The following is a 25,197-nucleotide window of genomic DNA, read 5'->3' as shown; positions in this document are numbered from 1 at the left end:
AAATATCAGGTAACGCAGCCAATCAAATTGCTGCTCTCCCACTGGCATGCCAAGCGGATGTGTGCTAGGATATAATGGACCTGAAACAGTTCAACATCTTCAGCGGTAAAGTGGAGAGATAGATGCAAGCAGACAGTCTTATGAAAGTCATTTAACAGGGTGTAAGACAAGCATCAAGAAAAGATACTGAATATGGATTTTAGCACTCGCTAAAAATGGCTTTCCAGACGTCCCTGAAGCATTTGGCATGCATTTAAACATCAAGCTATCCAAAATATCTATAAATTTATTGGATTTTAATAATAAAATCCATTAGAATAATAAACTCTAAAAAACAATCAGCTCCTTTTCTTTAAAAAGACTTGAGTAGATAACTTTACTAAGTACCTAAATGACATTAAGTGAGTAAGCCCAATGTAACCAAGGTGCTAACTACAGGAAAATTTTGGGGAATTGACCCCCTTAAATAATGCTTGATCCCCTCTGAAGGACGTCAAAATTAGATGTATGAGGGGGTCAGCCCTTTATTAGTGAGAAATAGTCTTCCCTGATCTGTATCCTAAATAATAATATTAATAATTAAAATAATAGATAATACAAACATACATACGACCCACCCTTTAAAGGTTCATATCATTATATGGGGATTCATGCATAATCATGCCAATCAGTCATTGCAAGTATCATACAACAGTGACTAAACCAGCAAATCTAGAGCAGCGACGGATTATGTAAGTGGTCACGAGACAGTTTTCTTGTAAAATAGGTGCTTGTATTTACTTATATCCGAAAGTCAAATTATTGAATAGATATATTGAATAGTTTGAGCTGGTAACCATAAATACTTAAATACGTCTTATTAATAATAATAATTAATAATTTTGATGTCATTTAAATAAATACATTTAATTTACTAAGAGCTTAACAAAAAAATCGACCTCCTGATCGCCAATCTATAATTCACATTGAACTGTGGGTTATACTATGTGACTGTATGTATATATATATATATATATATATATATATATATATATATATATATATATATATATATATATATATATATATACATATATATATATATATATATATACATATATATATATATATATATATATACATATATATATATATATATACATATATATATATATATATATATATATATATATATATATATATATATATATATATATATATATATATATATATATATATATATATATATATATATATATATATATATATATATATACACACACACACACACACACATATATAAGGGCAAATTACCGGTTTGCAAAAATTCAGGATGCGTGCGTATAAAGGTTACAGAAAAATTACGGAAGCACTAGCATTTACAGCGAGGGAATGATTTTCGATGTGGTACAGAGTTTGTTGTTGTATTAGAGATAAGTTATATTGATTACATATATATATATATATATATATATATATATATATATATATATATATATATATATATATATATATATATATATATATATATATATATATATATATATATATATGTATATATATATGTATTATTTATGTAATGCTTTCAGCATATTATAACAGCTTATTACCCAGTGATTAGCACAGTTGTTCTGCAAAATTAACGTTAAAGGGAGTGGCATTCGTCTGACAGGTCCATTTGCGATAGTCCCCTCCCAATGGATATTGAATAAGACGAAATGGCCAAGCATCCAGCCCAAAATATGCAACTATCTTACTGAAACTCCAAGTGATTTTACAAGAGAGAAGTTAAAGGCCTATAAGTGTTTGGATGCCTACAATTTTGTTCTGTGTGGTCATGTGCAAGAAATAATGTTCCATGATTACCAGATTCAAAATGTTGTAGTGCTAAAAACCGTGTTCTGCCAAGCCAAAGACAATGAAAGAAGACGGAACTGTAAAAGGCCTGGGTAATCACCAACAAGCAAAACAACTGCAACAACTTATTATTAGTTTGCAAGGAGCGAATGATGCACAAAAGGAACGCCCCTCCCCCTATTTTATATTTCAGTTGGAAGTGCATAAGCATACCGAAATAAAAGTCTAAGCTGACTTTAAGGCCACTTTTTATTACAAATAATACAAAAAAGTTCACAGAGCGTAGCTTTAGAGGTGCCTGTTTGCCAAAGACTATCAGGAAAACACATCTGTACAAAAACACAAGCCGGACTTCATGTTGAAGGATCTATCTTGTCCTGATTTTCCCTACCACTTAGGAGATATAAATGCAATGGACTGCTCTGACAGCTTCATGAATAAGAGGGTCTGGAGCAGCTCAGTGGATATCAGACATGTGATCTTATGATTTATTTAATCTAAAGCGACTTTCAGCAAGCACCACTTTCAACGAGCGAGCTTCAAAAAGAGCAAAAGACAAAATCCTACATTTCTTTAAAGCATCTGTTTTTTCTTCTTTTTTTTTTTACCGCAGGCAAACCCATGAGGCTATTATACAGGATTGATCTGGAATCAATAACATTGTGTAACGATTTTTTTCCAGAGACCTGGCCAATGTGATAGCAGCTAGTCGGCCGAAATCCATGGCAAAAAAAGACAGAATGAAGATATTAAATCTTTTAATTATTCTGAAACAACGACCAAATCGATAGATCTACAAGTCCAAGCTTAACTTCAATAATTCCTCGATCACTGTTTACATGAATATCAATAATGATGCTGATTATGCTGATAGTAAAGGTCACTATGGTCAACTAGTCGCACGGTAAAGTGTAGTTTACTATTTTATTAAAATAAAGTACACATGATTTTGGTCATTGTTGTTGGTGTTTTGTTTCTGTTTTTTTGCCACTGCTATCCTACACCACATGACAATAGTCTGGTCATCAATCTCAGTTGTAAGAGCAACACATAATAACTTGACTTCAAGTTGGAAAAGTGGCAGAAGACCTATTGGAACCTGCATGGACCGAATATTCTCACAGAAATCAGTCAAGATTGGTGAAGGACAAATCATGGTTTGGGGTAACATTCAGTATGGGGCGTGCAAAAGATCTGCAGAGTAGATGGTAACATCAATGGCCTGATGTATCAAGACATTTGTGCTGCCCATTACATTACAAACCACATGAGAGGGCAAATTCTTCAGCAGGATAGCGCTCCTTCTCATACTTCAGCCTCCACATCAAAGTTCCTAAAAGCGAAGAAGGTCAAGGTGCTGTAGGATTGGCCAGCCCAGTCACCAGACATGAACATTATTGAACATGTCTGGGGCAAGATAAAGGAGGAGGCAATGAAGATGAATCCAAAGAATCTTGATGAACTACTTCAAGAATATATTCATATACTGTACATTTATATTCTATATTGTACATTATTACTGTTAAGTGACAAGACATTTGTCTAAGCAAAGTCAGACTTTACTGTCCTAATGAAATATTTAAAACTCAATGCATGATCACATTTTATTTTGGTAAAATAAGTATAATCTAGAGGCCTTTGCCTTTCATATAAGCTACTTCTGATACCAAAGGATCCATTAGAAGTCAGGTTTGTTCCTGGTTGTGAATCACAGTGAACTAAAACTGCGGGTCAAGTGACTGAAAAGATGGCAGATGTAGTACATCGAAAAATCATTCATACTATATACAATTGGCATTTTTAATGGTCATAAAGAAAGTCTCAAATCAAATGTTGTATCTATTATACAGTGTCAACAATCTTACATACTGGTTTTTGTCACAGTTATGCTGTTTTAGACAGAGAGTGATTGAAATCTAAAATATCCAGAGCCCTTCTGAGATTATGAAGTTATACTGAAGTATTAAACTTACAGCATTCAGCAATTCTTTATTTTAGTCCCATTTGGGCTCTTTCATCAGCTAATGTTTCCATGTAGAAGGCTGGAAAGGTTAGTTTTAAAATGATTTCACTACAGAATACAAAATGCCTACTTTAACAGATCAATGAGCATAACAAATCTATAAATGTATCTATAAAAACACAACAAAATCTATACTGTATTAAAATGACTTACAGCTACATTTATAAGGCCCTGTTGCCTTATAAATACTCATTGTGAGTCATAATACAGTTATTAAGCTGTATAAATGCATAAAGTGAAAACAGGATGCACATTTTCCTCAAGTAATGTTAAGAAATCATGTGGCATAGAGTATTCATATGTATTTCTATGTCTTCATGTGACTTGGAACATGACTGTTATCAAATACTTTCTGATTTTAAAACTGTAGTAGTGCAAATACATTTGAGCATTGGAAACTAATTTATTACTAATATTATAATCCTGCAAGTTTGTCAAAGCCATAAGACCACAGTTATGTCGACTAGCAACAATTATTCATCAAAAACTAATTTGCAAATCATTCTAAAACAATTATCTCTTTCCAAATAGTGCTTCTTAAGGCATCAGATGAAATTATTTAAATTTTTCTATTAATAAGTTGTAGAAAAACAGAATTTCACAATGTCTATTCCAATGTGGTGCTAAGCTTAGTTGCAACAAGCCTTGGATAAGCCCGAACAAAGTGTTCTAACAACACGAGACACGACAGAAACTTTTAAATACCAGCCACTGCACTCCTAACAAATTGAATTACAATCATATTAATAAAAATAATAATAAATATGTATTATTTAATTTTCAATCCATCTGCTAGTTATTATATTTTAAAGATCTGAGGTAAATCTGCTGCTGCTTTAAGTAGTATGGTAGAAAATGCCCGTTAAAATGATGTTCAACCTCACATAGGTAGCATTTAACACTGAATAAAGCCCATAATTGGTACCTGAGGGGATAATTGCCATAGTAGTTTATGCTGTTGTTTTGCCGCAACTTTGCGGAAATAGAAACTGTTCCTAAAATAGAAATGTTATGTGTCGCTGTTGCGAAAAATTCTGACAAAAACTATTTTTAACATGAAAAAGATATATTTTATCGCATGTCACGGCTCCAAGTCTCATGTAGTTAGGAAACAGAGAAACACTCTTATAATATTCTAATTGTAGTTAGTTGATGTGTATTTTATTTACAGTTATTTATACTGTATAATCAACAGAAAGTGTAAATGGAACCATCTAAAAAAATTGTAACTGTAAATATTGCTGGGGCATGTTTAAAACTCACACCCAAAGCTGAATGCAAAGTGTGCAGCACCTACCTGTCTGAAGCACTTTAGCATGCACAAAAATAGACACAGCCGTCTAGCAAGGTATGGCATGAAAAAGCTTTTCCATCCACTGCCCTAAAATGTATATTTCTCGTCATATGGTCTCCCTGATTGCACTATTTTAAGTACATAGTGGTTTGAGAGCATAGACATATTTGGGTTCATAGAGGGCGCACTGTTTTAAAGGGGCTGAAGTGCACTAAGAGGAACCTCATCGCTGAAACATCCCGTCCCACTTTCCAGCCGGCGTCAGGTCAGGGGTGTGTAATTTTTTTTTCTCATATGTGTTGTCTTGCTTACGCGTACGTGTGTGGTTTGGGACGCTGCAGCAGCCAGTTCTTTAATGAGCCTTTTTTCTTTTGTCTCCAAGGCCATTTTCTGGAACTAGTTTGACTTGCCTCATCCTGCTAAAAGGTTTTGATTAAAATTTAAAACAGGACTGCGCCATCCCTGCAGCTCACTGTTTATATTTAAACCGCATTTAAGACGTCGTTTGTGTAGTCCTCCGTCTATCATGCGGATAGAAAAACGTCCTGGGGACTTCCGATTTCACATTTGGCAGCAGACTGTCCTCCACTCTCCCACGTTTTCTAACATGAAAAATAAATGCAGCAATGACACCTTCAAAAACACATGGAGTCCTTCATGTGATGGGACAACAGGAAACATTGAAAATATCTAAAACTACACTGAGAGGGAAAAAATGCAATAGAAAGTCCAATATCTTTGGGAAAACTTATACACCACAAAAAAATATTACCTTCCTAATCTCTATACCATACATTTGCTGTTTTTATTTTAGCCTCAGTCATATAAATGCTTCAATATTTCTTTCTAAATTACAGTTTAATCTTTAGTATTCTATTATGAAAAATAGTATTGAACATGTCACCATTTTTCTCAGAAAACGTATTTCTAATGGTGTCATTGACTTGAAATTGTCACCGGATGTTGGTAACAACCCAAGAAATCCATATATGCAAAAAAAAAACAAATCTACTAAGTTTATTAATTAAGTTATGCTTAATAAAATGAAATGACACAGGGAAAAAGTATTGAACACATGAAGAAAGGGAGGTACAGAAAGGCAGTACAAGCCCAGACAGCAGCTTAAATCTCTCAGTAGTACTTAAGCAATCCTCTTCTCTTCATCGTTGTAAAGGAATATTAGCTGCTTCAGTCCAACATCTACATTATCAGGATGATGAAGATGAAACCACGGTAGACATTTTAGCAAAACAAGGATCCACAGCCAAGTAAACTCTCAAATGCTTTCAGAGAAAGAAAATCAAACTGTAGAATGGCCCAGCCAATCACCAGATTTAAATCCAATAGAAAATACAAAATAAATACCAGATTTGATAGATCTGACCCAAAGAACCATCAAGATTTTTACACTCTGTTGATGTCTGAGACAAAACTCACACCTGAGTAATTCATGTGACTTCATTCTCCATATGAGAAGCGTCTTCAAGATGCCATAACCAAAAAAGCCTTTTTAATACTTTTCTAAAGTATTAAATATGTTAATATTTAATTATCTAATGTTAACAAGCACATCTTTGGATTTTAATAATCATTAAATGTTGAAATATTTTTAATAAATGTTGTACAAGTATTGTTTATTCTTAGTTTATAAATACATTAACTAACATTAACTAATAAAAACCTTATTGTAAAGTGTTGTTTGTATATTTTTAAAGATTAATCTTCTTTGTACTGCCCTCTTTTTTTTTTAAACATAAAAGTTAAATCCTTGAAAATCTTCACATGGAGCCCTTAGCCATATGTTTGTGTGGCACAAAAACCCAAAACTGCAATTACGCAGAGAGAAATAAAGTGCTATATGTGTGGGTATACTTATCATATTTTATGTTTTAGCATGCTATATTATCTTCCTGAAGCATCATGGTACATTTGCTGTAATTTTCTGTTTAACAAAGTGTAACATATTAGCGCTAATAAGGCAACAGATAAGGGAATAGTTGGTGAATCACTGCTGCTGAAAACAAAGTGCAAAGCAAATATTAAAAACACCATATTTCAAAACTAGCTTAAGACAGATCTACTGCCTTTGTTCTTTGTCAATCATGGCGTGTAGCTTTGAATGCTTTGATTTAGAAAGAGCAAAGTAGAAGATAAAAGAGAAAAGTGCTGAAGAAAGAAAACAAATGAGAGCTTTAAGATTTCAGTTGGTTCTTCAAGACAAAAGCAGGGTAAAAAAAATGCAAGGAAATATGTTAAAAAAGATAGATACCATAAATGTTGTAATAATAATATATACAGCAGAAGTCAAAATTATTAGCCCTCGTGATAATCATTTTTTTAATAATATAATCAAATATTTCCCAAATGATCTTTAACAGAGCAAGAGATTTTTCACAGTATGTCTGATCATATTTTTTCTTCTGAGAAAGTATTATTTGTTTTTTTTTCGGCTAGAATAAAAGCAGTTATCATTTTTATTAGTTTTATTAAAGTAATATTATTAGCCCTCTTAATCAATATATATATATATATATATATATAAAAAAAACTCAATATTATATATATATATATATATGTTTGACTGTCTACAGAACAAACCATCGTTATACAATGATTTTCCTAATTACTCCAATGCCCCATTCATATGGGGTGTCAGTGTCAACGTTTCCTATTCACTTTGAATGGGTGATGTCAAGCATTGCCAAACTGAATTGTGGATCCATCGGCGACACTTCAACGGCATTGCTCGATTCAGAAGAGTGGAATTGCTCAACTTTTCAAGCGCTATCAGAAGTGACAGCCAATCAGATTGCTTTATGCAAATACCCCAACTCAAACAGTAGACGATTGCAGATTAGTTTCATTGGCTGACCCTGCTTTGATGATCACATCAGCCCCAACTTCGGACACGCCCTCTGTCAAGCATTGACGCTGAAGCGGTGTGTGAATCGTGCATAACTTGCCTTGTTAACCTAATTAATCTAATTAAACCTTTAAATTGCACTTTAAGATACTAGCATTTTGAAAAAGATGTAGTAAAATCTTATATATTGTCATCATGGCAAAGATTTAAAAACAAATCAGTTATTAGAAATGAGGGCTAACAATTCAGGACTGTTAAATTAAAAGTCAGTGATTTCATTTAAATTAGTGCATTTGTCAAACAATATAGCAGCTAACAGGATCCTTAAATTTAATTTATGGTAAAAAAAAAAAAGAAAAGAAAATTGTTGTTACCCAAAGTAAAGTGGTCGCTAAAATAACTTAAAACTGAAAAAAGTAATGATTAATCAAAAATGACTGAAAATAAACCAATGGAAATCAGATATTGATTTTAAATGTGGTTCAACAAAAGCATTAAAGGAGAAAACTACTCAAATGGGCCTGGGCAAAATTGAAGGGTATATACTGTATTCACCTACTAATAAACAGAAAAATTAATAATAAAAACTGCCAAAATTACTTAAACCTGCTATTATGTTGTTGCAACATTGTGATTTGAACCTATTTTAGTGCCATAATGTGATTTCAGTGATTGTTTCTGCATGATTTATTGATGCACAATTACAAATGCGTTCACAATAAAGAGATAAAGAGAGTCCATTTTGATTTCATGTTGACCACAAGAGGGTCGCCCTCGCCGACTCGTCCCATCAACTCTCATCTTCATCAACTCTTCCACCAACACTACAAGAGTGACAGCTGCTGTGAACACAATCACGGCTGCTCAAACCACACGCACTGACACAGCTGTGTAATCATGCTGTCGCTGTACTAGAACTGGCACATTTGATCTAAAACCGTTCAAACCTAATTTTAGGCCTCGTAACATGAGACACTTGTGTGTTATCTCTAGTCACGCCGCTTTCCTGAGCTCTTTTCCTACGGGACAGAATGGAATGGCGATACCTTTAGCAGCATTAAGCTCTGCTCCAGCAATTCATCCCAAATTCTTTATGACAGTTGGTGTTTTCTTGGCGCAGCGCTTTTGTGTTTTCTCGAGACTTAGGTGTAAATATGCGGCAGATGATTGAGAGAGTCACATGCCTTCTGGTACAGTCACATTTTCTCATTAAGATAGAGAGCTATTAATGACACTAATAAATGTCAGAGTAAAATGGAGCATTCCTCATTTTGAACAGAGAAATTATAGCTTTAGATTTATATAAATAAATAAATAACCATCTACAATAAATACATATACAAATACAAGGTATATTTATTTAAAATTAAAAAAGGAAATGTACAATATAATTATATTAAATGCATGGAAACAGTGTGATTATAATTATAATGAAAATGTCATTGTCTGTAGTGTATGTGTGTGAACATGAGTGTATGGGTGTTTCCCAGTGATGGGTTGAAGCTAGAAGGGCATCTGCGGCGTAAAACATAAGCTTAATTTAACGGCCCTGAATATTTAGTCCTCATTTCTAATAACTGATTTTTTTTTATCTTTGCCATGATGACAATATATAATATTTTACTAGATGTTTTTCAAGATGCTAGTATCTTAAAGTGCAATTTGAAGGTTTAACTAGATTAACGCTCTGTCAAGTTAACGCTTGACAGAGGGTATGTCTGAAGTTGGGGCTGACATGATCATCATAGCAGGGTCAGCCAATGAAATTAATCTGAAATAGTCTACAGTTTGAGTTAGGGTATTAGCATAAAGTGATCTGATTGGCTGTCGCTTCTGTTGGCCCTTGAAAAGTTGTGAAATTCCCAACTTTGTTGTTTTTCCTCAATTTCTGTTTAACGGAGAGAAGATTTTCAACACATTTCTAAACATAATACTTTTAAAAACTCATTTCTAATAACAGATTTATTTTATCTTTGCCATGATGACAGTAAATAATATTTGACTAGATCTTTTTCAAGACACTTTTATACGGCTTAAAGTGACATTGAACAGCTTAACTAGGTTAATGAGGTTAACTAGGCAGGTAAGGGTAATTAGACAAGTTATTGTGTAACGATGGTTTGTTCTGTAGACTATAAAAAAAAAAAATATATATATATATATATATATATATATATATATATATATATATATATATATATATATATATATATAAATATATATATATATATATTTATTTATTTATATCGCTTAAAGGGGCTAATAATTTTGACCTTTTTTAACTGCTTTTTTAGCCAAAATAAAACAAATAAGACTTTCTCCAGAAGAAAAAAATATTATCAGACTTACTGTGAAAATTTCCTTGCTCTGTTAAACATCATTTGTGAAATATCTAAAAAAGAGAAAAAAAATTCATAGGGGGCCTAATAATTCTGACTTCAACTGTATATGTGTCGATGATTGATAATATGATGTTTTCTGTGTTTGTTTATATGTCCATGTGTTTTCTTAACTAGCAGGACGTTTCAGCTCTCTCAGCCATAATACTGTAAATATGAGTGTTGTTTGCATAAGAAACTCAAAGACATATATTGTATCACACTTTTTTTTCTTTAATACTATTTGCTTCTTTTCCCCAAATGCACGAAAGCATTAACTTTCAGCACCATTCATCAGTCATTTGATTTGTAAACTGCCGCAACACATGCATGAACCGACAGAATAAAACATTCCCATTGTATGACATTTAAATGAAACATTGAGTCCGTTTTTTTCCCCTCACTGCAACCCGTAATGCACTTCACCGAGTCGAAATGGGCCCCGAGTGTTCTGCCCTCGCAAATAAGATTTCATGGTAAATGTGCCATTCCAGGCAAAACATTTGCCTGTGACAGTTAAAGATGATAACATTTCCACACGCTATCGATTGAAGTGCAAATGTGCAGCATATAAAGATCTAAAGGTATACCGTTAGCCGAGTGACACAGCTGAAATGTGGGCTAAATTGTCCAGTAAATAGTCACCAACCATAGCCCAAATGGACCATTTAGACAGGCGTATACGATGCAAGACAATATATCATGACCTTGCGTCTTTTTTGTCTAAAATGAGATACCACATAATGTTTCCCCTTCTCACTGAACACTATTTATTTTGAAACTTTCTCTGGCAATAAAGCATCAACACAATATATGCGCAGAATATCAAAGATGAAGTGCAGTAGTTTGCATAGCCGAGAACTGCATTCGCTTCTTTATGGCCTCGAAAAACCGGTATAAATCTGCTCAGGCTTCAACAATCGGAAAAAGAAAACAACAGCAATGAAATTAAGAGAAAATAATTTCATTCATGGTGTGAGCTGTGTCTGGTAATAACCCAATACAGCATTTCCTCTCCTGATTTCCTCAGGGGGGAAATGCAAAAAAAGCATGCAGAAATTAGCCTCGGATGCTACGGCATGAAAATCCAGCATGATAATTGTGAACGTTTTTTTTTTTTACATTTAGATAAAGCATGAGATGTGGGCGGTGTGTATGTGTTTTAGAGTATGGAGTGGACTCCTCCAATATAATACAACTTTGCCTTTTCTCACTCTCACTCCTCTTCTGAATAGGAGTTTATTAATTTAACTATTATTGCTGTTAATTTTAGGGGATTTTTATAAATATCTTACACATAAACATACCGTACTATGTCAGAGTGCTTTAAATGTTTACAATTAGTTCTTGTTTTTGGACAGTTTTAGTTTTTTATGTAAGATTCTGTTTGCTTGTTTGACTGTAAAATATATCACTCTATTTTTTAGCTAATCAAAAAGTGCTACTTATATCTTATTAATTAATTCTGAGTGTTACAAAATACTTCTATATTTACAGTAAATAAACAAATGAACTTTGTTCATCTAACCATCCTACAATATTAGCAACCCAGGCTCATTTTTGATATGTACCCCTGTATACATTTCTGGAGAGTGCGAAATACGTCCCAGGAGGTACGTTTTTTGCAGATTTTATTTTTGCGAATCCACCAGAGGTCGCTTTTTACACTTTTCAGATCTCAAATTTCTCTTGCGCCTGCTGTTCGCATGTGAATACACCAAAGGCCAGTGTGCACATTTTTTAGATATCATATTTCTCTGGCGCCTGCTGTTCTCACGCAAATCCACCAAAGGCCGCAGTCGACTGCCTGACTGATCTAACTGGTATTGTTTTGAAAAGCACCGATTAACCTGCCCACCGTCCTCCTAAACCTAACATTTATTGTCTTGCATTTGTTGTTTATGGCTGAAAAGATGTATAAATCTGCTCAGGCTTGAACAATCGGCAAAGAAACTAACGGCAATAAAATTAAGAGAAAATAATGTCATTCATGGTGTGAACTGTGTCTGGTAATAACCCAATATGACATTTCGGAATAGGATGTTATTAATTTGACTAATTTAACAATTTTGCCCATACTAGGTGTTAATTGAAGGTCATGTGTATAAATATCTTAACACATAAACATACTGTACAATGTCAGATGTTTACAATTAGTTCTTGCTCTAAGAAATTTCTAGTTTCATGTAAGATTCTGTTTGCTTCTTTATAATCTGACTGAAAAATATAACACCCTATTGTTTTAGCCAATCAAAAAGTGCTACTTATATCTTATTAATGATTTCTGAGTGTTATAAAATCCTTCTATTTTTACAGCAAATAAACAAATGAATTTTGCTCATCTAAAAATCCTACAATATTAGCAACCTAGGCTCATTTTTGATATGTACCCCTGTATACATTTCTGAAGAGCGCAAGTTATGTCTCAGGAGGTACGTTTTTTGCAGTTTTTGTTTTCACAAATCCACCAGATTCGTGAAAACAAAACCTTCAGGTCTAAAATTGCTCTTGAGCCTTTTGTTCTTGCGTAAATCCACTAAAGGCTGCTTTCGTCTGACTGACTGACCTAAGTGTTTTCAAAAGCACCGACTGACCTGATCACTGCCTTTTCAAATCCAACATATATTGTCTTGCATTCACTGTTTCAGGCTGAAAAGCAGTACAAATCTGCTCAGGCTCGAATGATTGGCAAAAGAAAAGAACAGTAACAAAATTAAGAGAAAATAATGTCATTCATGGTGTGAGCTGTGTCTGGTAATCACCCATTACAGCATTTCCTATCCTGATTTCCTCAGGAGAAAAATGCAAAAAAGCATGCAGAAATTAGCCTCGCATACTACAGCATGAAAATCCAGCATGATAGTTGTGAACGTTTTTTTTTTTTTTACATTAAGATAAGACGAGATGTGGGTGGTGTTTATGTGTGTGTGCGTGTTTCTGTTTCAGGGTGTGTGGACTCCTCCATTATAATACAATTTCGCCTTTTCTCACTCTCACTGCTCTTCTGAATAGGAGTTTGTGTTACAGATATTAGTGAGCTGTGTCAGACATTTAACTGGCTTTTATTGATCCTAGGTTTCGATCCAGCAAAAGCACTTTTTTAATGGATTGTAATGGATCTGCACTTTAAAGTCCATCCCTTCTCTAAATCTCAGCTTGTTTTCCTCTCTTTCGGCGAGATGTGTTTTTTTGCATGAGAGTTTAAAGAGTCTTTTTGATTGCAATCAAGGGCTTGTTTTCCCAGGAGTCCATGCCTTCGTTCTCTTCTACAGTGACTTTAATGGTTAGTCATAGAAAGATCTCGAATTAGTCTGTGGAGTGTGTGGGCTGAAAGTCATTAGTAATTGCAAGTATCTTGTGGTCATCACTGCCGTGTCGCTCTGCATCAGAGTATAGATCTATGTATATTTAGCAGACACAATCTGTCTTGGAGGAGAACTTTCTTGCTTTTTAGTATTTGTAATTATTATTTTGTAATGTATGTATGTTTGGCTAGGCCTGGATGTGTATGATTGAGACCTAAAATTGCTTTGCCTGCACTAATTTAACTGTTTGGTGCATACTAGGTGTTAATTTAAGGTCACGTGTATAAATAGATTACACATAAACATACTGTACAATGTCAGAGTGCTACATACGTTTACAAATCACTAACTTGCTAGTCTCATGTAAGAATCTCCAGAAATGTATAAAGGGTACGAGCCTGGTTTGTATATCTTTCAGTCAGATTTGAAATAAGAGAATGGAGCAAAATAAATTTCAGGAGGTATGTTTTTTTGCAGTTTTTGTTTTCACAAATTCGCCAAAGGCCACTTTTTCAGATGTCAAATTTCTCTCATGAGTGCCGGTCGCGCCTGCTAAATGCACCAGAGGCTGCTGTCATCTGCCTGACTGACCAACCGACTGATTCTCCCACCCTCCCCCTTCTCTAAACCCAACCATTAGTGTTTTAAAAGCACTGGATGACCCACCCAACCCCTTCCCTAAACCCAACCACAGTGTATTCAAAAGCAATCTGGTAAAAGAAAAGACCTTGTCTGATTTTTACCCTATTTTTAGATTATACCACATTCTCACACTGTTATTTACTCATTTATTTTATTTTTGGCTTTTGTTTTTGTCTTTCTGGAACCGCTCTTCACCAGACATGAACCCTGTTGTTGTGATCAACTCTGCTCTGCATCTCAAGTACACCGATGTACGTGTTAAGCAACTGGACAAACTGGTAACAGCTGAAAAGCTGTCCATAAGGAGGTGAGCAGTCAGCTGGTAAGCAAAAAAAAGGAACGGCATAATACTGCCCCATAGCGTTTGTTTTAAAGACTAAATATTGCCATACATAGCTCTGGCTACATAATTCACGATCTTCAGAAATGTATATAGGGCTACATTTTCAGAATGAAGCTATGTTGAAAATATATCATGCTATTGTTTTACACTCTCAGAAATAAAGTTACGAGAGCTGTCACTGGGCTGGTTACTTTTCAAGAGGTACACATTTGTACCTAAAGGGTCCATATTGGTACCTCAAAATTGTTATTTATATCTTATTTATGATTTCTGAGTACATTACAAAGAAGTTCTATATTCAAACTTTCTGTTGATCTAATAACCCTACAATATTATCACGTTTTTTTTTTAAAACATCAAGAGGCACAACATTTTGTCCACAACCAATTATCATTTTCAGAAAAAAAAAAATAATGCTCTAATTGCCAAAAGTTTTGTTTGTAATTTGGAAGAAATGATTTTAGACTTTTACTAAGCAAAACAAAAATTGACATTTTAGTCAAACCCTTGCCTAGTTAAAATAAGAGTTTTGACTTTATTCAGAGCTGCTAGTAATATTGCAGTCTTAATAGTGAAAGTGCATAATCAGACAATTTAAGTTCATTCATTCATTCATTCATTCATTCATTCATTCATTCATTCATTCATTCATTCATTTTCTTGTCGGCTTAGTCCCTTTATTAATCTGGGGTCGCCACAGCGGAATGAACTGACAACTTATTCAGCAAGTTTTTACGCAGCAGGATGCCCTTCCAGCCGCAACCCATCTCTGGGAAACATCCACACAAACATTCACACACACACACACTCATACACTACGGAAAATTTAGCCTACCCAATTCACCTGTACCGCATGTCTTTGGACTGTGGGGGAAACCGGAGTATCCCGAGGAAACCCACACGAAGGCAGGGAGAACATGCAAACTCCACACAGAAACGCCAACTGAGCCAAGGGTCGAACCAGTGACCTAATGACCTTCTTGCTGTGAGGCGACAGCACTACCTACTGCGCCACTGCCTCGCCCAATTTAAGTTCAAAATTCGGTAATACTTTATTTTGATGGTCCATTTGAGTATTAGTAGACTGTCTGCTTAATATCAGTTGATATTGCTCCTTCAACAGACATTTAACTGACTATAAGAAACTGTGCAAGTACATGTCAACTTACACTATCCCTAACCCCAACCCTATACCCAACCTAACAGTCTACTTATAATCTAATCTAAATTCAACAAATGCACCATCAAAAAAAAAGTCAAAACCAAAACCAAAATTCAAATGATTCAAACAAATAAAACAAAACTAAAACAAGAATTTCTAACTACCATTAATTAAATTAAGCATTAAGTGTAATAAACATTAAGTTGATGCTAAAAATATTGAAGCACTCGGTCACACTTTACAATAAGGTTCATTAGTAAATGTATTTACTAACATGAACTAATTATGAACAATACTTGTACAGCATTTAGTCATAGTTTAACATTTACTAATGCATTTTTAACATTCAAATTCATGCTTGTTAACATAAGTAAATGTATCATGAGTTTACATGAACAAACAATGAACAACTGTATTTTCATTACCTAATGTTAACTAACATGAATATAATAAATGTATTGTTTATTGTTTGGTCATGTTAGTAAATGCATTATCTGACAATTAATTTTAATAACAATTAATATTAATATTAAACACCAGTTAACAGCAATTTATCGTGTAAGATAATCCACCTAAGAATTCCATGAATGGAGTGTTCTATGAACAACTATCGATGACCTAAATAACTTCACTTCTAAACCCTTCTACTAACACACTATACAATCTATGTAACAGAGTGCATGATATTGATTTCACATTATCTAAATTTAGAAGAATGTATTGTACACACAAAGTATTGAACTACGGCATATGTTGAATATCTATAAAATATATATAAAATTATCAATAATACAGGATTGTTTTTATGAAAAAATAAATAAACAAAATCAATGCTCGGACAGCACGCCTTTACAAACATCCTCAACCTCGCCGTTGGATATGACACGTTGGGAACAAATTTGGGGAAGCTTCTGACCTTCAAAGTCCAATCTTGCATCAGATGGTGAGCCTGGCACTGTGCGGCGCTGGCATTCAGAGGTGAATGATGACACCAGTACCCGCAGCGTGAATGAGGCCAGTGCTTTCCAATGACCACAGGTCGCTGTTTCCCCAGCAGACATGAGTCAACACATTGTCATATGCCTGAACCCATCTGGGGCTCTTTTCACAAACACGTCCAGCACTGTAACAGGCTCAAGCTCAAAGATCCACTGACACAGTAGCCCAATAGCCACGGGGAGAGAAAATGGATCTGTTTGCTGCAAGACAACACCACATATAACTGGAGCAGCACACAAATATTTGGGAAAGATAGAAAAAAAGGGGGAGAAACAATAGAATTGACTTCCTGTGCATGATAGATATTTTTGATGTAATTAAAAAAATTGTTGAAGAGTTTCTAACTGACATATGAAAATGAAATTGTCTGCTTTCTTCATTATTTTGACTATCACAAATTGATTTGTATTCTTTGGTTTGCTTTTTGTGGATTTCTTTTGAGTGACAGGTTATTGTCCTGCCCCCCTGCCAGTACCTCTGACAGGGTATTCCAGTGTCATCGAGTGACAGAATGTTGTGGGACTGCTATACAGGCGTTATTGTTATGGATTACAGGTTTTTGTTTTAGTGTTTTGGTTTTTTTTTTAAACATGATGGTAAAACACAAACGCCAATATGAATGTAATAAAACATGTGCTTGTTTGTTGTAAAAAATTGCAATATTGATAAAAAGTACAAATTTGTGCATCTCCTTTTTTTTACAAATTTGTGTACTTCCGTGTGCAGCCATGATGCCGTTGTAGATGATGTTCTTGGAAATTTTCTTATCCCATGGTTAATCTCAGTTTCAAGGGCTATCCAGCCCTTCCCCTTAGTCCTACGCCTTCAAGCTAAAGAGAATTGGGACACCCCTACTCCTTCACATGAAAACACAAAATGAGGGGTAGGGGTAAGGGAAAAGGATAAGGGGTAGAATTGGGATTGAGCCTAAACATGTTGTCAAAGAAAAAATGTTAATGCAAGACTACATGAAAAAAATACCAGTCATTTATACCAAATACTATAGTGTTTTTGAAACATACTAAAGTATTATACTGTATATATTTTAATAGTTACAACTCTTTGTAAATGAATGCTACTGGATACTGTAGTATTAGCTACAGTGAATTGATAACCTGTAATAAATAATGTAGCGTCATTTTTTTAGTATAGTAGACTGTGCTGTATTGTAGTATAATATACCTTAAAGTTGTAGAAAACTACAGTATTGGGTCAATTATTTATATTGCTATAGTTGTTATGTTGGCGGCACGGTGACTCAGTGGTTACCCACAGTCCAAAGACATGCTGAAAGTGAATTGAATGAGCTAAATTGGCCAAAGTGTATGCGTGTGAATGCGTTTATGGGTGTTTCCTAATGCTGGGTTGCAGCTGGAAGGGCATCCGCTGCCTAAAACATATGCTAAATAAGTTGGTGGTTCATTCCACTGTGGCGAACCCTGATTAATAAAGGGACTAAGCTGAAGGAAAATGAATGAATGAGTTGATGTGTTACCATAGCAATTACAGAATTAAAGCTACAGATTACTTTAAGGAATTTACCATAGTATCGTTCATAAACACAACAGTATTTACTATCAATTAAAATAATATTTTTTAAATAAGATGGGAAGGTATGTTGGTTATGCACACACACAAAAAGATACATAATTTATAATAAATATGGCACATATATTCGATGCAAATAACAATTATAAATTTGATTTTGTGTCATTATTTAATATTTAAGGTATCCAAGTCTCACTCCAAAATTTCAAGGTAAAAACTATGCAAGCTTCATTTAGGCTAACTTCTAATTCACATGTATCATTCACATTATGCATCTTTCAATCTCCTCTCTAACCTAAATATGATATTTCTGCACAACAACAAGCTTCCAAAAGGTTCATACAAATCTCATACTAATAAAATGTATGTGCAATAAAGCTGCCAACTTACCAGAAACTGTGTAATATTGAACCATGAACTTAAACATATTAAACAACTACAACAATCTGTTCATTTACAACTCATATCAAAAGTGTACATTTACTTGAATATTGCACTGTTAACTTAGCGGCATGCTAACATCAAGTTTTACTCAAATAAACTGTGAATGAAAATTGTATTTCTGGTAAAATATAGGCTACTACAATAATTGGTTCTGTTCTTGGCTTACAACTCTTTTTTATATCAGAAGTTTCTTTTTTCAGAGTACTGTGCTATTAGTACAAATGTACAGGAAATATGCTAATATCAAGCTAAACAAAATTTGATTTCAACAATAACTGTTAGCACATAAATGTTAGCAACAAGTTAGCATTGAATTGTATTGAAATCAACTGTGAATATTTTCTAGTAGAATAATCTTGTAATTTAACAGTCTGTTTAGTTAAAAGGGCAGAGCAGTGACTAAGCTGAAAAGAAAATGAATGAATGTTTAGTTAGCTAAGCTTTTTTTATTGCAGTGTTTGTCTTTCCTGATATTTCTGCTTTTAACCTGGCAACAAGCTAACATAAAATGCTATTAAGTCAACAGTAAATAAAAGTGGTATTTTCTTATAAAACACAAAACATTAATGTGTTTTGATTACAATTTACACCATACAACTGTAGGGTATTTATGTCTAAGGACTGTGCTCTTAGCTTAGCACCATGCTAACATCGAATTCTACTGAAATCAACAGTGAATAAAAGGATCCATGCAAAACTACAGGTATCAAACATTGTAAACCGTTTATATCTGAAGTTCATTGTGTGTTAGTATGCATCAGAAGGCAGCTGTTTGTGAATGGTTCACTAGGTTTTGGAACAGCGCTAAAGTGATTGATTTGTAATGAAAATATTTCTCTGTTTCTTTTCTAAGAAGAGACACTAATAAAGCACTGAAAGTCTGCTCAGTGGATGCTTACCGAGCCCTTAATTTGCACAGCAGTGTGAAATTAATTGTATCTCTGACGTCTCGCTGCTGCACTGGAGTCTTTAATGGAGTTGCTTTAAAACACAACTGCTTTTTTTCAATCTTTAGCTTTCTCTTTATTTCTCTCTCTCTCTCTCTCTCTGAAGACAACGTCAAGACAGAGAGCTGTAACTTGTAAGATGTTACAGCATATGTATTACACAGAGCAGAGCATGTCCTTCCAGCTGCAACCCATTACTGGGAAACATCCATACACTACGGCCAATTTAGTTTATTCAATTCACCTATAGCGTATGTCTTTGAACTGTGGGGGAAACTGGAGCACTTAGAGGAAACCCATGCGAACACGGGGAGAACATGTAAGCTCCACACAGAAATGCTAACTTATCTAGCCGGGGCTTGAACAAATGACCTTCTTGCTGTGAGGCAACAGTGCTACCTATTGTGTCACCGTGTCGCCCTGAATCTGCTTTTATCTATTTTAATTTGTTAAGTAATTTTTATTTAGGGTAAAACTGTCACTAGCTATGTTTCCATCCACCTATTTTTATGTGCAGTTTTGGATATGTGCATAAAAAAGGTTCGATGGAAACACCATGATGCCCATCGATTTTGAAAATGCGCATAAAAAGCATACGGAGTAGAACAAGTGAAGTTTCACAAACTATTTTCGACAGGGAACATGCAATATGATTGACTACAGCTGATCCTTATCGCTAATTATTTGCTAGCCTATCGAATCATTCAAAAATTACAATAAATATCCTGCCTAAACTTTATTTCCTACCTTTGTTTTAGAAAACCCTCCCAATCCTTTCTCCCTCCTCCTCAATTCCATGATGAGGGCCAATGGTTCAAGTTGTAATTTAGCCAGTACTGAGTCTACTGGGTACTATTTAGTTAGTACTCTCTGCCTGGAGTTTACATGTTCTCCCTGTGTTCGCACGGTTTTCACCAGGTCCTCCGGTTTTCTCCCACAGTCTAAAAACATGTACATAAGTGAATTGTAATAACAGTCACAAGCAATTAACGCATACATACTTAATCAATTAGAATCACTATATTAACCAAAGTATAGGTAGAAAAACGAACAGGGGAATACTAATGCTCATCAACCAGGTTAGAACCTTGGGCTCATCTATCGCCAAGCTAAGGGTTGTCTCCCGGGACAGCATGCCAAACCTACTATCATAGTCAAGCATTATCTAAGAGTGAACTCTTGACACTTTTCGATTTATTTATTTATTCCTACCACAGCAAATTCCATCTTTACCGTTGATATTTGTCGCCAGTTTATCAGCTAGTAATGATTTTATTTTCTTTGACTCATTGGATGGAAACGCTGCTTTATTCGCACGTCTTTTATGCGATAATCCAGTTTTGTGCATACAATACAGTTAATTCGAATCTTTGGATGAAAACATAGCTACTGTCTCAGTATTGGCGCTCTTTTTATACCTATTTTCCCCTTTAACATACTGTAGTTATTAAATTCAAGATCAGATTCTAAGATCCTACACTGAAAAAAGTGAAACTATTGTTCATATAGGATTAAGAGAAAAGATGGTTTCTGTTTATAAACTGTTTTATTTGATTAGCCTTTAAGCAAAAACAATGAACCCCCTAGGAAAAAATTTAAAGAAGTGTTTTTTTCTGAAAGTTTACTTTTTTCCTGCCATGTGACTAAATGAAAAATAATGTACAGCTACTAAATGTTCATGTAATTCTTATCTGAGTTTGATTACTATATTGTAAGACATTTATAACCATACTGAAAGCACAATGTTTACCTCAAATCTTGATCTTAAATTACAATTGAGTTTAGTCCAAATGTACAACTTTGTTTTGATTTTACAGAAGAAGAAAAATGTTGAACAAAAGTAATTTAAATGATTCCTAGTCTACAGTGTTGGGTAAGATTCTTTGAAAAAGTAATAGATTACAAATTATTGATTACTACTGGAAAATTGTAATCTGATTACGTTACTAATTACTTTATGTAAAAAGTATTCAGATTACTAATTGCTTTACTTTGAAGTTACTTTTGAATCATTTAATATATACCTATAAACATACAAAAACAAACTGCAGCTCTTTCAGTAAAGTAATATTCACTGAAAAACACTACAATGGGTTGATCACAGCAGCTTGACATATTTAAAAGACTTAAGGAGTTCGCCCAAAACTTTAAATTCTCTCACCATTCACTTGTTACAAACCTGTTTGCATTTTTTAACACAAAAAAGAAAACTGAATACCTGTAATCATAGACATTTATAGTATGAAAAAGTGTTAAGGTGTTCTGTCTGTTTGTCTGAGGTAATTAGTCTACCTAAATGTGTATATTCCAAAGTATGAAGCTGATTAGTTCTTGTCGCGTGACTCGCGGTTTTCAACTGCGTGCACCTGGAAAATGCGTGCGTGCATAATATGTGCTTCCAATATGCAAATTACTGACTACTACTTGAAAATGTGATTTAAAAGAAGCTTTTTTTTTTCAAAAAAATGTATTTGTAATGTAAGTAACGAAATTACATTGACTTTAGTAACTGTAATCAAATCACACAAATAAAAAAATTTAATTCGTTGCATTACTGCGTTTCCCGAAAAAGTACAGTAATGCGTTACTGAGGAATGCGTTACACCCAACTCTGCTGGTCTACAAAAACAATATTTTGTCTTTGAGTGAATGTACTTTTTCCTAAACTGACACATTCTAAACTGTAACCGCTCCGCCAACAAGCATTGTAGCCAGACAGATCACATGACAGTGAACGCGTTCAATTTTGTGCAATTAAATTACATGTATTTTGGAAAAGAAATAATCACAGGATCCATTCATGATAGTATTTCCTTGTTCAAAGCCCTTTTTCCACCAGTAAATAATTCATACCCTAGCTCTTCAAAGTGGTGTAGAAAATGTGACCTAAATAAAAAAATCTCAAAGCCAAAAAAAGAGAAAAAAATCCAATCCCAGAACAAGGCTGAAAAAATAAGAGACCAGATCTTTCATCCGTGTCTACTGCACTTACATTTTAATAATGCATTATCTAAATACAGTCAGACAATCATATGTGGCCCTTTTCAAGTAAAAAAAAAAAAAAGAATAAGGCTTGAAAACCACAGCCTTCATATGAAATGCCTTTTGATTCCAAACATGTTGCGTGCATGTGGTGTTTCCTTCTGCAGTCACGTAATCATCACAATAACCAGTCATGTATATAATAACCATTTGTGTGATTGTGATGTCTGTAGTTTAGAGTAAATGTGGTTGTATTGAGAACAGCATGCAGGGCAGCACAGCGGGGAGGCTGCTAATGTGGCTAATGAGTGTAAACTGGACGCACTGCTCTCAGACTGAGTGCAAACCCACTGCTGGGAGCCAATGGAGATACACATGTTCAGGCCGCAAGCACTTTCTCATTCCTGTCTACTCTGATCAATTTATTGTGCTATTTTACCTATTCTTCTTATGCTATTGTGTGGTAATAAAACAAACAAACAAAAAAGAAACATTTAGAATAAAAATGAATGGCAGTTTCAATCTAAAGTGGACTATTTTATAAAATGAACAAGTAGGAATGCAAATGCTGCAATTGAAGACCAGCTGTCAATCAGAGAGTGGGCCAATGCCAACCCGTCGACTCGCCAGTGATGCAAAACATGTTTTTTTCAATTATGTGATGCCTTTTTTGGAGTGAAATGGGCAGTGTTTTATTTAAGACCAGCTCAGTGGAGGCTGAAATCATAAGAGGGTCAAAATAAGAGTCTAAACAGAGTCCATTAGTAGACAAAAATATGGAGTCAAGGCTTTACTTTTAAGATTTTGTTACTGGTTCTCAATTCTAAATACTAAACAGTGTTATTTTAGCATTTGTTCACTGTTTTAGTGCATTCGAATGTTTTGAATATGCTTTTATCTTTAACATTTAGAATATTTCTGTTATTCGTTATGTCATTTTTATGCCTGTTTTCCCCGTCAACATATTTTAGTAATCAAATTTAAAATCAGAGCTTATAAAATAAATAAATATATTTGACAATGCATTTACTTTAAAACCTTTAAAGTAAAGTAAAAGTAACCTTTTAAACGATGATGTGTCAAATTTACTATACTATTTCACCATCAAATCCACTATATGTTATTTAATAATTACTATATATATATATATATATATATATATATATATATATATATATATATATATATATATATGTACACTGTTAGACATTTCTGTAAATTACACAGTTATTTACTGTATTTCACCCAGTGTAATACTGCAAATTCCTTTTACGGTAAATAACTGTATTTACCGTTGCATTATGGGAATTTAGTGTGACGTTGAACAACATATACAGCGATGTACTGTATTTGTAAAAATTCGTGTATTATACTGTATTTTCCACAACTGCTTCAACGCCACCTTGCGGCGATTCGACTACTCTGCACCACATTTTGCCTGAGGACCCTGGAGCAATTCTGGAGGACAATTTATTAGTGTGCCTGAAGAACATACTAGATTTAACAAACTTTACTCTGGTAAGCTGAGGCGGTGTTTCATTTTACAGAATGTTTTGTGGACGAGAATAGAACAAAGTAAAGTATAAAGTTGGCTATTATTATTTTCTCTGGCTTGGCGTTATTTCGCCCATTTGAGAAATATATCATCTATTAAGATGTTACCTTTATTTAATTTATTACATTAACACTACTATTACTTTAAATAAGACTGTTTATGACTATTAGCCATTGTTCTCGTCATATCTTTTTATTTATTTACATAGGAACCGGTGTTGCAGCGGGTTTTGGTTTAGGAGGGAACCAGAGGTATGCAGACAGTTTTGGAGGACACTTAGCACGAGACAACGGTCCGGCAGAGAGTGTTTTCCCCCAGAAGAATATGAATGAAAGACCAACAAATAATCCAGGTAAAAGCGCGTCTGTCTGTGCTGACAACAGTCGACATTGATTTGAGCACCTCTATTAGCATTTGTTTGCTCGGCAACATTGGCTGAAGCGATCTTAAAATGGTAATGTTAACTGTTAGCTAAACTGAGCTAAGTTTATACTGAATTGGACTCAAACTCATTTTAACGTGCAACGTTTAACTTATATTGATTTATACTATATATATTAGATGTTGTGAACTTATTTTTCTCTGGTTTAGAGTAACTTATAACGTTAGCTTGAGAAAATAACATCGCGACGTAACCTATAAGAACGTTAACGTAAATCTACAATATGCATAGAGGTAAAGTTGGTTTTATATTCGCACATTCGTTCATTTAGAAGACTCTATACTGTTTACCATGTTACTTTGAATATTCGATCAGAATTAGCATGCCAGTATGACTTGAAATCAACATTAACACTGTTTATTTGACCGTGAGCATGTTGTACTTTGATAGTCATTAGCTGCTAAAATGATTTCGCTATTTAGAGTTTGCAAATA

The 25,197-nt window shown here is 34.1% G+C and overlaps 1 protein-coding gene across 2 annotated transcripts in view; it reads right to left on the bottom strand.

Moving 5' to 3' along the window:
* The window catches only part of gabbr2 (gamma-aminobutyric acid (GABA) B receptor, 2), a 378,525-nt gene that overhangs the window by 228,402 nt on the left and 124,926 nt on the right, over positions 1-25,197 (bottom strand). The window lies entirely within an intron of this gene.

The sequence above is a fragment of the Danio rerio genome, chromosome 19 (assembly GCF_049306965.1).
Source record: "Danio rerio strain Tuebingen ecotype United States chromosome 19, GRCz12tu, whole genome shotgun sequence".
NCBI lineage: Eukaryota > Metazoa > Chordata > Actinopteri > Cypriniformes > Danionidae > Danio > Danio rerio.
The sequence above is the reverse complement of the archived record's forward strand: the minus strand, read 5'-3'. Positions and strand labels throughout refer to the sequence as shown.